The following is a 15,512-nucleotide window of genomic DNA, read 5'->3' as shown; positions in this document are numbered from 1 at the left end:
CGAAGTAGAGTGTACAAAAATCACGCTTCGTCACCGACCCATTCTTGGGAACCTTCACATCACCCCTCTTCGAAGAAAGCCTCCTGAATAGCTTAATTGCACCTCAAACTTGAGCCCCTTTTACAAAGACGGATAAATAAGGACTGTCGGGAACATGCGCCTCCTTAAGCCGCTCACGAAAACGAAAGTCGTCAAAGGAAAGGGTTTTTTTTCAGAAGAAATCTGTCGATAATTGCTCGTTCCGGGTGTGCAAGAATGGTGGTCACCCAGGAATTTGCCTACCAGACCCTTGGAAATGAAGTTTATTTCCGTCACAACTCTGGGAAGCCCGTAAATCGCACGAGTTTTGAGTTATCACGAGAGACGCCAGCCCTCCGCAACATTACGAAAACAACTTTGCCTCCTCGGTAATGCGCACGCGCCCCACACAGTTTTCCGTTGACTTTAAGCCCCGCCCCTTATGCGTCCTCCGTGGAGGGTTGGGAGCCTTGAGCTCGCGCGACCACTCTTTCCTCAGTCTTCTAGAGCACATCGTCGCAAACGAGGCCGGAAAGCGTGGCGGCGCAGGCGCAGGCGCAGAGAGCGGAGGCGGTGGTGGTGGCGGCCGCTGGCCAGTGTAAGATGGCGGCGGCGTTGGTGGCGGCAGTGGACGGGGCGGCTGGGCCTGGAACAGTCGGAGCAGCCGCTGGCAGAAGGATGAGCCAAGACGGGAAGCGGGCTGCTGAGCCTCGCCGGCTCCCGTGCTTGTAACTGCCCCAGCCGGACACCCCCCCCCTTGACCTACCCGGTCCGTGTCTCGTTCCGGCTTGGCCTGCCCCCCTCTCCCTTGCCGGTACCCCACAGGGTAGTCCTGATCCCTTTTCCAAGATCCTGGGGCTCAGGTCTTCTCCTTCCTTTGACCCGAGTCACTGTCAGGAGGACCGGTTGTCCTATCCACAGGTCTGTCCTGGGGTTGCCCCCAAAGCCACCCCCATAATTCACAGGGACTTCTTGCTTCGTCGGGTGACCCATTTGTGTGCTCTTATTTCTCCCTTTAAATTGGGGGATGCGAGTCGCCCTGCGTCTCCCGGTCACCTCGGGGCCACCGCGCAATGTGTCCCCCTCCCCCATCCCAAGTTCTCAGGCCCAGCACCTTGTACGGAATGCCGAGGTCCAAGGAACCGGGAGTCGGTTGTTGCCGTCTGGTCTTGTCCTCTTTAGGATAGGATTCTCTTAGTTTACCAACTCCCACCTCCAAATCGCTTAGGACACCTTAGAACGGTCCCGTTTGGTCCCTGTTAGTTGGAAACCATCTGGCGGCTTGAATTTCTGACTCATATGATTGTTGCTGGAGTCTCTGTAAACAAACCGGCACTAGCGCTATCACATTCTCTCCGAGATTCCCACCCCCACTCCCTGCCCTGTGCGTTCTTGTTGAGAGGTTGTTTGGTTGTGGTTTAATGTTGAAAAGACTCAGGTTTTCCTTCTAAATGACTTCTGGTTTTAGTGGAGCTAGGATATCTTAGCTTGCCTGGCTTCTAATCCTTGGATTTGTTCATTTTATTTCCCTGTGTGTGGGGATTATTGTTGAGCTGTCAGATAAGTTATTCTGTTTTTAAATAGTTCAGAGGAGGTCTAAAAAAATACTAAAATGTACTCATAAATATTTTTATTATGTTTAGTAGAATAGACACCTTTGCCATGTAAACTTTAACTTTTCTCAGTCCTTCAGTGAATCTGCAGACCTATTTTCTCAGGAGTTCAGCCTGGCCTTACTTCAGTGATAAAAGGAGGAAAGGTGAGTGGGAGTTGAAGGCATTTAAATTCCTAAGTTCTAGAGAGACCCTGCCCTGATGCTTAAGTGTTGACCACTTAAGTCAAAATTGCTATCACAATTTCCAAAAGAGTTTGGGTATTGTTCTTGGCTGCATTCCAGCTTTGGTTAAATTACTTTTCCAAGTTTAATTTGCTGTGTTTTGACTTTCTGTCCTAGACTATGGCTGTCTGTATTCAAATGGCTTAAGCCTAGAAGTGAATGTGTGTCCCCCATCCCCTGTCTCCCTTTTTTCTTGTTCATTTGTCTTGTGTTTTGCCTTTGTGAGGATTATGTTTCTTAAACTGTAAAAAAACTAAGAATTATTTTGCCTGAATTCTGTTCAGCCTTTTGTCAAATCAGGTTTCTTCCCCTCTCAGAGGGCTCTGGGTTGTCATCTTTGCCATTTAGAGAATAATCACTTGTAACTAACTAAAAGCTGAGGGTTGGTGAATGATGCTGCATTTATTTGGTGTCTCAGACCTGTCTCTGAATTCCAACTTTTCAGAATATAGTGGGGAAATTTTTGGTTAAAAAAATACAGTAGGGCTGGGGATATAGCTCAATTGGTAGAGTGCTTGCCTCGAATACACAAGACCCTGGGTTCAGTCCCAGCACCACATACAAACACACACACACACAAATGTATATACAAATATATATATATATGGGTTGTACCTGGTCTGGTCTGAAGAATTCTTAGCAGAATTATCCAGTGCATTCAACAGCATGAGAGAAGAGTGCTAAGGTTGAGGTTCATAAGGTATGACAGAAAAGCTGACTGGCTCTGGAAGGTAGGCTTAGCCAATTCATAGTATTTATGATGATTCTTTTTTTATTTTCAGTACTGGGGATTGAACCCAGGTATGCTCTGCCACTGAGCTTTATCTCCAGCCCTTATTTTTGTTTCGAGTCAGGTTCTCATTAAGTTGTTGAGGCTGGCCTTAAACATGTGATCCTCTCACCTGAACCCCCTGAGTAAGATTACAGGCGTGCACCACTGCACCTGGCTATTTTTTTATGATTTGTAGTAGGAAACAGTTAAAAGAGTGATACTGGTAAGGTTTTTTCCCACATGGTGCCCAGATTAGAATGTGCTCATTACGGACTGGATTATAACATTTTTAATGATGGTGTATATGTAAGTTAGTATGTAAATCTGTCATAGACCTGGGTTTAACTTTATTGAGTTAAGATTCATTAGTTGTGTGACCTTAGGTGAGTTATTTAAACTTCTTTCTTAATTTCCACATCTTTAAAAGTGGGATAATACCACTTACCTTTCATAGTCATTGTTAGTATTATATGGGAGAACCTATATAAAGCTCTTAGATTATGCCTAGCATATGGTACACACTCAAAAAAATATTTTATTTTCTCTGCAGGTCATTGAAACAGCTTTGAGGGGTTGGGGTTGTGGCTCAGTGGCAGAGTGCTTACCTAGCACACATGAGGCACTGGGTTCAATCCCCAGCACCACATTAAAAAAAAAAAAAAAAAGTAAATAAAGAAATAAAAAATATTTTAAAAAAATAAAAGAAATAGCTTTGAATAAGTTATAAATTCATTTATACTTATTTGCATTTTGTTTTAGAACACATTTTTCTGGTTAAATTTTTAAGTTTTTTTTTCCCCTTTGGACTACTGGAGATTGAACCCAGGGCCAGCAAGTTTTATATCTGAAAAAATAAGAATAAAAAACTGGTTGGCGGGGCTGGGGATGTGGCTCAAGCGGTAGCGCGCTCGCCTGGCATGCTTGCGGCCGGGTTCGATCCTCAGCACCACATACAAACAAAGATGTTGTGTCCATTGATAATTAAAAAATAAATATTAAAAAAAAAAAACACTGGTTGGCCATGGGGGTGCACACCTGTAATCCCAAAGACTCAGGAGGCTGAGATAAGAGGATCACAATTTCGAGGCCAGTCCAGGGAATTTAATGATAAGTGCTAAGAAAGTCTTCTTCTGCTGAGCTCCCCATCCCCTAATTCATTTTTAATTGTTCACCTTAGATATGTACTTTGCAAATGCCCACCCAGGGTTGCCTTCTGAACCCCTTTCAGGACAAAATGATTAGGGTTCAAGACCAGAGGATAGAAGGAATACTAGATGTTGGTGTATGTATATTTCCAAATGTATTCTTAAAGTCAGCATCAGTCATTTCCTTTGTTCTTTACTTCCTGCCTCTTGTTCTCAGCACACTTGATCCAAGTTGTCAGTGATGTAAAAGAAAGAGCCCTTCTGCTGTAATGTTGCCCACCTGTACTGCAGCTACCTTTTATGCCTTTCATTTTAGCCATGGAGAAAATACATTTTCTCCAAGATATTAACCTTATCAATGGATTATAAAAGATTATTAGAGATCTCTTTATTTAGGAAATGAATCGGTACTAAGAGGTTATGAATACAGAGTTGTTTTTTATTTTACAACTGGACTTGTTTTTTTTTTTTTGATACTGGGGCTTGAGCCCAGGGACACTTAACCACTGAGCCACATCCTTATCCCATTTTATTTTTTATTTTGATACAAGGTCTTGCTAAGTTGCTTAAGGCCTCACTAAATTGCTGAGGCTGGCTTTGAACTTCTGATCCTCCTACCTTGGCTTCCTGAGTCACTGGGATTACAGGCATGTGCCACCCCCTCTACCCTCAGCTTGGACCATTTTAGTAATAAAACAGCACTGTAAAGAATTTAAACCTCTCAGCAAAAGTGAAGTGCTAAGCAACTCAGGGAGACTTTGTCTCTAAATAAAATACAAAATGGGGCTAGGGATGTGGCTCAGTGGTCGAGTGTCCCTGAGTTCGATCCCCAGTACCAAAAAAAAAAAAAAAAAGAAACCTTCTTTTGTGGGCTTCCACATATTTTTGGAAGAGCCAAGGTTACATGAAATTGTAATATACTGATGACATTGCACTGAAGGCAACTTTATTGGTTCAGACCAGTTGTCATTTCAGGGTTTATCAATTTTCATTACCACCATTGAGCTTCTGAATTGTCTATTCTAAGGTAAAGACTCTTGCCGGTATTGATGAGGTGGGCAATTATATTTTTTTGAGATCTGGAGATTTGTGTTGTATGGAAGAAGGGTCAGAGGAGAAAAGGAAATAGGTTGATAGAGGAATAACTCTGTTCTTCAATGCCACATGTGCTAATTAAGAATCCCACCTGCCAACCTTCAGGAGGAATTCATATTTTATGGTCCAGGTAACATCTGTGTATACAATATTCTTATCCAGGGAATCATAGCTGTAAAATTATTATCTTTCTGTAAATACTTTTATATTTTATTTATTACATAAGAATTATGAAATCTTATTAGAAAGTATTTTCTAGTATGACTGGGGTAGGAGATTAGGTATGCCTGTGACTTCTTCATTCCTACCACCAATCTGATAGAGCATTTTGTAATACAGTCTATTAAAAAATGTGTAAGAAATCAGTCTCAGTGCCATTGTCCTTAGTGTTACTAAAATCGCCCTAAAGTTAGAAACTTCTCTTCAGAAAGAGCTAAAAGAAACCAGCCTTTTTGTTGCCACTTTAAAACAATCCTGGCATTTCAAAAGCAAGACTCTAATATGGTACATTTTATAGAGGTTACTCTGTTGTGGAAGTCAGATATTCAGTTTTATGCCCTAAGTCCTGAATCCTATCATGTGAATTATAGGCTTTTAAAGTCATGAAGTGACTAGTTATACAGTTTTCAGATTTATTACTGGATTGTTTGTACTGTAGAAATGTTACTCTAAATATGTATAGGAAATGTCCAGATTATAAAAGAGTAGGAAGTATCCTAACACAGGTTTCTTATTGTATAACACTGGTGTTAGAGTTATTTTTAAATTTATGTTAATTTGGTGGGGGCTGGAGATATAGCTCAGTTGGTAGAGTTTGTGCCTCACATGCACAAGGCTCTGGGTTCAATCCCCAGCGCTGTCAAAAAATAATAATAATAATAAAGAATAAATTTATGTTAGTTTTATATTTATGGAGTATAGCATTGGGTGTTTTGTTTTTGTTTTTGTTTTTTTTTTTTTTTTTTTTAAGTAGGTTATCAATGAGCCCAAATGATCTGGTGTTTCTCCTCACCTATTTAGAATATAAGCATATGAATTAATTAAATTAGTATCAGGCATGGAGGTAGTGACCATGTGTACAATAGCCCCCTGCTTTCTCTGGTCAGCCACAATACAGAAATATTAAATGGGAAAAGACCAGAAATAAACAATTCATAAGTTTTAAATTGCTTGCTATTCTGCATAATTTGGTGAAACCTTGCCTTGACCTGCCTGGGTATGAATCGTCTTCTTGTATGGTATCCCTACGCTGTATACCCACTTATGCCTTGCTTGGCAGTCATCTGGGTTATCAAATGACTGCCAATTAGAAAATTGAAAAATTAGATGTTTTTCTTAATAATGGACCCAAAGTGCAAGTGTGGTGATGCTGACAATTCAAATATGCCAAGTGTTTCTCTTTTATGTATGTGGTGCTGAGGATTGAACCCAGTGCCTCATGTATGTGAGGCAAGCACTATCTACCACTGAGCTACGATATAACCCCAGCCCTCAGATAACTTTTATTATAACATAATGATATAATTATTCCATTTTGTTGGTTATTGTTGCTAATCTCTTATCGTGTCTCATTTATAAGCTAAACTTTATCATAGTGTATGTATGTAGGAAAAAACATAGCATACATAAGAGTTCAATACTATGTACAGTTTCTGGCATCCTATGGAGCCTTGGAACAAATCCCCCTTAGGTAAGTGGGACTACTGTGTCTTGATTTGAATGCCAAAAACCAATGCATTTTAGATTAGCTTTATGGTAATAAAGAAAATTTTATCTTTCATTTTCATAAATGTACCCAAGAAACTTCAGTGCTGCTAAAATCTGTCAGGAAAAGGGATTGCCTACTCTTGTTTATTGAATTTGTCATTCTACTCTTAGAGTGAAAAGAAAGTCCTGAAAGCTCTTCTGAAATTAGCCTGTTATAGGTTTGGGGTTTATAGCCATCTTATCATTTTATCTCTACAGGTTATAGTTTCTGTGTCAGAAGTCCAATCTCTCAGGTACTACCTTATCCTAGGAATGTATTGTAATGTAGATTAAATAATGAACTGAACTTGCTCTGAGTTAGCCAAGGGTATTGGGGAGTGATTAATGTAACAAAACTAGTATTTTATTAATGAATTGTGGTATGTCTAATGGATTGGATCATTGCATAGGTTTTCATCATTGTATCTGAAAAATTAGATATTTCCTCTTATCCTCTGAAGATCGTGTTTAAGGCCGTCTGGCCAAGTTCTAATATGAAGCATTTGTACTTGTCTCTTTTTGTTCTTTCTGGTTTTTCCTAGCCATTTGTAAAACTAATATAAGGTTTACCTCTTTTGGTAACCAAGACTCTATTCCTTTGGTGTACTTTGTTCATTGCCACATTATCAGGTATGTTTTGTTGAACTTACTTGGTACTAAGCATTGGACCTGCCCTGTAACCTGAAATGGGTAGGAGAGTACATTGTCCTTTTTTTTTTTTTGTACCATGGATTGAATCCCAGGGGCGTTTAACCACTGAGCCACATCCTCGGCCCTTTTTATTTGTTTATTTTAAGACAGAGTCTCATTAAGTTACTTAGGGCCTCACTAAGTTGCTGAGGCTGGCTTTGAACTTGCAATCTTCCTGCTTCAGCCTCCCAAGCCACTAGGATTAAAGCATATACCACCATGCCAGGCAAGAAGGTACTTCTTGATGTTTTCAGCCTTTTTTTTTTTTAATAGTATATTTGAAGCATCATATTTTAAAATTATATTATATTATATATATATATAAATTATATATTTGGTATAGTGGCTTTTCCAGTGATTTAAGAAAAATTTGAATTGTGAATGGCAGAAATTGAAATAAAATGGGGACTGAATTTTGATGGTAAAGATAAGTCATGTTGGAAACCCAATGAAAAAATAGATAACCCTTAGGACTATTTAAATTGAGATAAATGGACTTGCATGTTATTATAAAGAGTAGCAACTTTGCTGCTGGAAAACAGCACTTAAGGATTAGAGTGCATTCCTAACATACTCTAAAAAGCTATTACTAGAATTAAAACCAGTAAACTGTAAACTCTGTATTTGGTGTTACCAACATGGAGAGAAGTCATTAATCCAAAAAAGTAATGAAGTTTCTTATTCATAGAATACTAGAAAGAACTTCCATCTTGGGTATCCTTGGAACTTGAGAGGGAGGCTTATGTTGTGAATTCCTGGATGGATTGCTTTGCCCCAGTACACAAAACATGACTGTGCTCAAAAGAAGTTATTAACAGAGTTCTCTGAATTCTTTAAAAGGCCAGTGAGACTGGTAAGCAAATTTCATAGACTTGGAACTGTGTCCTAAATTACAGTGTATGGAGGATCATTTCTGAGTAACAGAGAAGCCCAGACTTCTCTAAGTAATGCCATCTGGCACCAGAGTTGGAAAACTACTATGTACAGACAGCTTCTTTGCATATATTATCTTTAAACCTCTAAATCAACTCCTGCAGAGTTGTGATATTATCCTGTTTTACAAAGGAAACAAATATAAAAATACTAGAATAGAATTCATACGGTTATTACTGGTCTTTTTATATAAATACACATATATACAAATATATGTAGATGGATATAGATTTATGCACACACACGTATGCAATTTGAATCTTTGGAAACTTTAGTTGTGCTGTTAACTTTGGAAACAGTATCCCAGTTTATAGTGTTGAGTTGGCATTGTATAGAAATTAACAGCCATATTGGTCTAGAAACGTTAGTCTTTTTCCATTTGTACAGGGGTATTTACTGTATTAAATATGTAAGATCTTATCTACATGGGCTTGATTACAAAACTAATAAAGTATTATCTAAACAAACTAAAAAAAGTAGAATTCAAAGCCAAGTCTGACATGAAAGCCCTTTTCTTTCTGTTTTACGGTGTTGTCTTTAAGAACAGGGCTCTTCACTGCCAAATGATGAGCAAATGAGCTGAAAGGTAGAATTAAATATTTCTTATAAAAGTGTATGTAAAATATAAAAAGTATTCAGATGACAGTATGAATAAAAATGTTTATTTAGGACTGGGGTTGTAGCTCAGTGGTAGAGCACCTGCCTAACATGAGTGAGGCACTGGGTTAGATCCTCTGCACCACGTAAAAATAAATAAAATTAAGATATTGTGCCCATCTACAACTAAAAGAAAAAAAGTTTATTTGTTTAGACATGGTCACAAGTTATGATAAATTGATAGGCTAATGAGTTGGGGTTTTTTTTTGTTTTTTGCTTTTGTACCAGGTATTGAACTCAGGGGCACTTGACCACTGAGCCACATCCCCAGCCTTTTTTGTATTTTATTTAGAGACCGGGTCTCACTGAGTTGCTTAGCACCTTGCTTTTTGCTAAGACTAGCTTTGAACTCATGATTCTTCCATCTCAGCCTCCACAGCTGCTGGGATTACAGGTGTGAACCCAGTTTATCTGGTTCTTAACTAGGACCCTATATAAAGAAAAATAAAGGAAAATAATAAGTAAAAAAATATTTTTTTCTACTGTGCCAGTGCAGCTAATTAGTTTCTTAAAGAAAGAGTTTTTATTTGGGCATTGTGGTACATGCTTGTAGTTCCAGTGACTTAAAAATTATTTCTATTTTATAGAATTAAATGAAGAGATAGCTAAATCCTGGTGATTTTTTGTTTTTTGTTTTTTGGGGTTTTTTTTGGTTGTTGTTGTTTTGTTTGTTTTTTGGTGGTGCTAGGGATTGAACTCAGGGCCTTGTGCATGCAAGGCAAGCACTCTACCAATTGAGCTGTATCCCCAGCACCCCCCCCCCCCGTGTTTGTGATGCTTAAATAGGGAAGAAAATAATTCAGATCCTGTGGCAATTTCTTGGGAAAAGCTATTATGACTCTTAGAACCTTTTCTTAGTATATCTCCCCCACCTGCCCCTGCCCATAGCATTGGATATAGGGGAAACATGGACATTTCCCACCTGCCTGAAACCTTTTTATCGTTGACTTCCAAGGCATTTAACATTATTTTTCCTACTTCTCTAGACCATTTATCTGTTTCCATTCTTGCTTTTATCTGAGGATATGTATTTCTTAAGATTCTTTCTGTGGATCTCCTTTCTCGGAGCTTGCGTTTTTTTTTTTTGTTGTTGTTGTTGTTGTTTTTAAGGAATGTTTCATTCTTTTTTTTTTTTTCATATATACCTTTATTTTATTTATTTATTTTTATGTGGTGCTGAGGATCAACCCAGGGCCTTGCATGTGCTAAGCAAGCGCTCTACCGCTGAGCCACAATCCCAGCCCCTCAGAGCTTGCTTTTGTACTTCTTTTTATTTTTAGTTAAGTATAATTTATAAGATATCTGATATTGAAATTTCTTTGTACAGATAACTCAGAAATCTATATGTCAGGTCCTAATTTCCTAATTTATTTCTTCTTCCTTTTTTTTTTTTTTTTTTTTGTACCAGAGAGTTAACGCAGGGGTACTTAAACACTGAGCTACATCCCCAACCCTTTTTATTTTTTATTTTGAGATAAGGTATCACTAAGTTACTTACAGCTTGCTGAATTACTAAAGCTGGCTTTGAGCTTATGATCCTTCTGCCTCAGCCTCTCAAGAGCCTCAGATTATAGGTGTGCACCACCATACCCAGCCTTAATTTATTTATTAATGTCCTTACCTGCATTGGTTTCTCATTACCTTCCTAGCATGTCAATTTGGATTTTAAACACATTCAAAATCAAAATTCATCTCTTCCCTCTCATGTCAGCTTCTCATTTGTGGCATTTGATTTTTAGGCTCAAAACTTGTGTTGACTTTCAGCTTTATAACTACTTAAAGAGCTAAATATTATCTACCTCTACAGTATTTCTCATATCAATTCCCTTTTATTTTCATCTGCTGCTACCAACCTAAGACATGCCTTCTTTACTGCTTTTCTTGGCAACTACCATAGCTATTTAACTTGTTTCCCCTTTCTTTTTTGTTAATTTCAGTTTATCCTATGTTTGACAAAGTAATCTCCCCGATGCATAACACGCACCTGTCAACTTACTGTATGGGTGTTTTTTGTTTTGTGATGCAGCATAGAATGCACATTCTATGCTGCTACTCTACCACTGAAGGATATCCCCATCCCTCCACTTACTACACTTCATTTTGTTTTTGTTTTGTTTTGTTTTTTGGTGCTACTGGAGATTGAACCCAGCAGCCCTCTACCACTGAACCACATCCCCAGTACCCTCTTCCCTTTTTTCATTTCCTTCCTTTCCTTCCTCCCTCCCCTTCCTTTCCTTCCTTCCTCCCCTCCCTCCCCTCCCTCCTTCCCTCCCCTCCCTCCTTCCCCTTCTTTCCCTCCCTCCCTCCCCTCCCTCCCTCCCCTTCTTTCCTCCCCTTCTTTCCCTCCCTCCCTCCCTCCCTCCCTCCCTTCCCTCCCTTCCCTCACTCCCCTCCCTTCCCTCCCTTCCCTTCCTCCCCTCCCCTCCCTCCCTTCCTTCCTTCCCTTCCCTTCCCTTCCCTTCCCTCCCCTTCCCTCCCCTTCCCTCCCCTCCCCTCCCCTCCCCTCCCCTCTGTTGACTATACTTTTTAATTAAATCAACCCTGCCTGTCATCTACTTCTCATATTTTCTTGAACCTGTCAGCTTCTTAACTTACATGTTGTTGCTCATTCTGCACCTTCAGAATATCTTTTTTTCTCAATTCTACCCATTGAAATCCTATCCTTTTTTTAAAGTTCATCTTGAAAGTTAATTTCTGGTGGAAGCTTCTCCTTCTCCTTGAAACTAATATAATCTTTTCCTCTGTTCAACTGTAACATTTTTATTTTTTTAAAAGTGATATACTTGTATTATAATTCTGTACTCATTTTAAAAAATTGATTATGGCTGCAAAAGGGATTGTGGACACATTGTTTATTTTTGTAACTTCTATATTGCATACCAGCATGTTTGTCTACAGATGGGCCACTGGGTGGTGCCAGAGGCCTATAATTTGAATAAAAATGGGTACTATGTAGAGCCTGTATACAATTGGATTTCCTTCTGTTGTCAAATCTTGCACAGTAGGAAAGGAAATTAATTTCCCTGATCCAGCAAATCCAGCTTGTCAGAGGAGACTATGTTGATTATTCAACCCCTCCAAGTATTTACTAGAAAGTAACCTAAAGTTCTGTCTCCCTTTAAACATGTTTTATACAGCATGAGTTCAAGCTTCTTTGGGGTCGTCCTTTGAATTTACATGCCAGAGGTTCTCTGTCTGATTAATAAACATTATATTGTTAGGGTGTAGCTAGCAGCAGAGTAAAAAATTGGCTTGGAGAAGTATTTGTTATGAAGCAGAAAAATATTAAGGAAAGAAAAATGAATTTAAAATGAGCCATTGCATTTTGAAAACAAAAATTGGGGGTAAGGAAAGTAGGACTAGTTGATACCAGATGGACTGTGGAGCCTAGAAAAGCAAATTTGTACTTTGGATGGAGATCAGCCCTGAACATCTGTTTAGTTATAAGAGATAGGGGACATCTGTCCTTTCAAGAGGAACCAGGGACTGTATGACTCTCAGTATTTTTGTACCATCATCTTTCAGTTTCAGAGGAAGTTCTAAAACCTTGCTTCATTGAAATATGGATGTTTCTGTAGGAAAGTTGGGCAGTTGAATTGCAGAATGAGTCATAGACTGGACTGAGAATACTGGGATTATGTAAGTTATAAGAATTGACTGAGTTCAAGTCTTAGTAAAGAGACTAACAACAGTCCAGTAGTATTAAATATGTTGATGTTTCCATTAGGCTCCAGGTCATATAAAGTTATCAGATCAATTTTTATAAGGCCCTAGATGCCAAAGGACTTAAAATGAACTAGAAGTAAATTTTAAAAAATAAAAAGCACAAACATACAGGTGCTGGGGATATAGCTTAGTGATAGAACATGTGCTTAGCACACAAAAGGGCTGGTTTTGATCTCTAGCACCAATAAATAAACAAACATACAAGTCAGTAGTACAATTGCTAGAAAAACTTTGATCTACTTTTAGTCTCTGATATTTTTAGTTATCACCACAACAATAGGGTTGGAGATTTTTTTTATGTAATTCAGATTCATCTTATAATTCACATGCTGGTAAATCACAGAGTGGCTTGGTGGCAGCAAAAAATCCTTCTGGCACTTTTCAAGTGAGAAGACCTGACATTTTGTTCTCATGTACTGTGATATATTCACTACTTTAGTCAACTTACATTAATAATCACAGCCTTGAGAATTTTCTGTTTTTAATTGTTGAATATTATCTGTTATATAAAAAGATCATGACTTTTTTTTTTAATCTTCACCACTCTCCTCCCATTCTCACTTTCTTTTTTTTTTGTACCAGGGATTGAACTCAGGGGCACTCAACCACTGACACATCCCCAGCCCTGTTTTGTATTTTATTTACAGACAGATTCTCACTGAGTTGTGTTTAGTACCTTGGTATTGCTGGGGCTGGCTTTGAACACCAGATCCTCCTGTCTCAGCCTCCCCAGCTGCTGCATTCCGTACCAATGTACTCTTTATCCTACAGTTTTATCTTTCCCAGAAAGTACCATAAATGGAATTGTATATATTACATAACTGAGTCTGGTTTTTTTGCACTTATTATAATGTGATATTCATGTTGCTTCCTGGGGTGGGAAGGTTACCTGGAGTGGGATTCCTGGTTTGTATGGTATGTTTTCCTTAATAAGAAATTTCTTTTTTTTTCCTTTTTTTTTTTTTTTTTTTAAAGAGAGAGTGAGAGGAAGAGAGAGAGAAAGAATTTTAATATTTATTTTTTAGTTATCGGCAGACACAACATCTTTGTTTGTATGTGGTGCTAAGGATTGAACCCAGGCTGCATGCATGCCAGGCGAGCGCGCTAGCGCTTGAGCCACATCCCCAGCCCCCTTAATAAGAAATTTCCAAAACGTTTTTCAAATTACTGTTTTTTATTTTTATAAGCATTGTATGAAAGTTCCAGTTGTTAAACTTATTGTTAGTACTTGATACAAATTTTCCTCATTATTTAAAAGTTTTTACTCATTCTGATAGGTGTTTAGTGGATTCTCATTGTGGGTTTTTTTTTGGGTGTGGGGAGTGTTTGTTTTTTCTAGTACTGGGATTGAACCCAGAAGCTTTTTACCACTGAACTACATCCCCAGACGTTTTTATTTTTTATTTTAAGACATGGTCTCACTAAATTGCTTAGAGCCTTGCTAAGTTGCTGTGGCCTTGAACTTGTGATACTCCTTCCTCAGTCTCCCAAGCCACTGGGATTACAGGCATGCACCACTGTGCCTGGCCTCATTGTGGTTTTAATTTATATTTCTCTAATAATGTTAAGAATTAACTCCTTCTCAAGTGACTACTATTTAGTTATAAGAGTTTAAAAATGCATTATGGTTATCGTTCTTTACCAGTCATGTTTTCCGGATATTATCATCTAAAACTTGGTTTTTTTGTGTGTGGGGGAGGTGGCACCAGGGATTGTTCATTGAGCCACATCCCCAGCCAGGTTTGGTTTGATTTTGTTTTGAGACAGGGTCTCACTAAGTTGCTTAGGGCTTTGCTAAGTTCGGAGAAGGGCTTTGAACTTGAAGTTGCCTCAGCCTTCTGAGTGGCTGGGATTACAGATGGGTACCACCCAGCTTTGAAGAGATTTTAATTTTGATATGTCCAATTTATTAATTTTTCTTTTATGCTTGTATTCTGTTCTAAGAAACAGTTGCCTAACTGAGGGCCACAAGGTAATCATCTTTGTCTTGTTCTGGAAATTGTATTGTTTTAACTTCTACATTTAGGTCTGTGATTTCTTTAATGTGTGTGTGTGTGTTGGATGCTTGGGCTTGAACCCAGGGCCTTTTGCATGCTAAGCACATGGTCTACCATTGAACTACACCCCAGCCTAGAATCCATTTTGAGTTAGTTTTTGCATATTGTGCAGTGTATGGGTTAAGGAGTTTTTGTTTTTTCCTTTTTTGTTTGTTTGTTTTTTCCCCTCTCTTTTTTGCTTTGGATATCCAGTGGTTCTATCATACATAGACTCTTGTGCGAGGGAAAGTAGCCCCAGAGACGTTTGGGGCTTCTATAAAGTCCTCTTATCCAATATATAAACTCCTCTTCTGCATGGTTTTTAGTTAATATTTTATATAGTTGGCTAAAAATGTAAGGCCTTATTAAGGCATAAAAAACTAGGCCACTGGAGTTTCTTAGTGAAATTAAAATGATACCTGGGTCTTTTTTCTCCATCCTCCACTAGTTTACTCTTTAACCTTCAGTTTGGTAGGGGTTATGGCTATTTTTAGAGTACAGGCAGGAGAGCTAATCTAATTAAACTCCTCCAGCTACCTGGGGCAGTGAACTCATCAGCTTTTCTAAGCCCAGCATGGTTTTCTCTGGACTGGATGTACATGGATATTGATGAAAGTAGAAACAGTGGATTTTGGGGGTGGGGTATGTAATGCATTGAGGAATGAAGAAGAGTCAGACCGGTGATGCACACCTGTAACCCCACTGGGGGCGGGGCTGAGATGGGAGAACTGCAATTTCAAGGAAAATCTGGGCATTTTTAGTGAAACCTTGTCTCAAAATAAAAAAGGATTCAGGGTATAGCTCAGTGGTAGCGTACCCTTGAGTTCAATCCCCAGTACTGGGGGAGGGGGGCATGA

At 38.8% G+C, this 15,512-nt stretch overlaps 1 protein-coding gene and 1 non-coding gene across 6 annotated transcripts in view; both read left to right on the top strand.

The window, feature by feature from the left end:
- Positions 1 to 486: 486 nt before the first annotated feature.
- Positions 487 to 15,512, top strand: part of Dcaf8 (DDB1 and CUL4 associated factor 8) — a 46,593-nt gene continuing 31,567 nt past the window's right edge. Inside the window, exons 1-2 of one of the 5 annotated variants that reach the window (XM_076862373.1) lie at positions 487 to 616; positions 1,704 to 1,777. The gene's annotated coding sequence lies outside the window, so the exon portion shown is untranslated. The other 4 variants (XM_076862372.1, XM_076862374.1, XM_076862375.1 and 1 more) reach the window with 4 other exon arrangements.
- On the top strand, positions 5,657 to 5,729 carry Trnav-cac (transfer RNA valine (anticodon CAC)). Its single transcript has one exon. It is a non-coding gene; the product is annotated as a tRNA-Val (tRNA).

The sequence above is a fragment of the Callospermophilus lateralis genome, chromosome 7, assembly GCF_048772815.1.
Source record: "Callospermophilus lateralis isolate mCalLat2 chromosome 7, mCalLat2.hap1, whole genome shotgun sequence".
Lineage (NCBI taxonomy): Eukaryota > Metazoa > Chordata > Mammalia > Rodentia > Sciuridae > Callospermophilus > Callospermophilus lateralis.
This window is presented reverse-complemented; position numbering and strand designations above follow the sequence as displayed.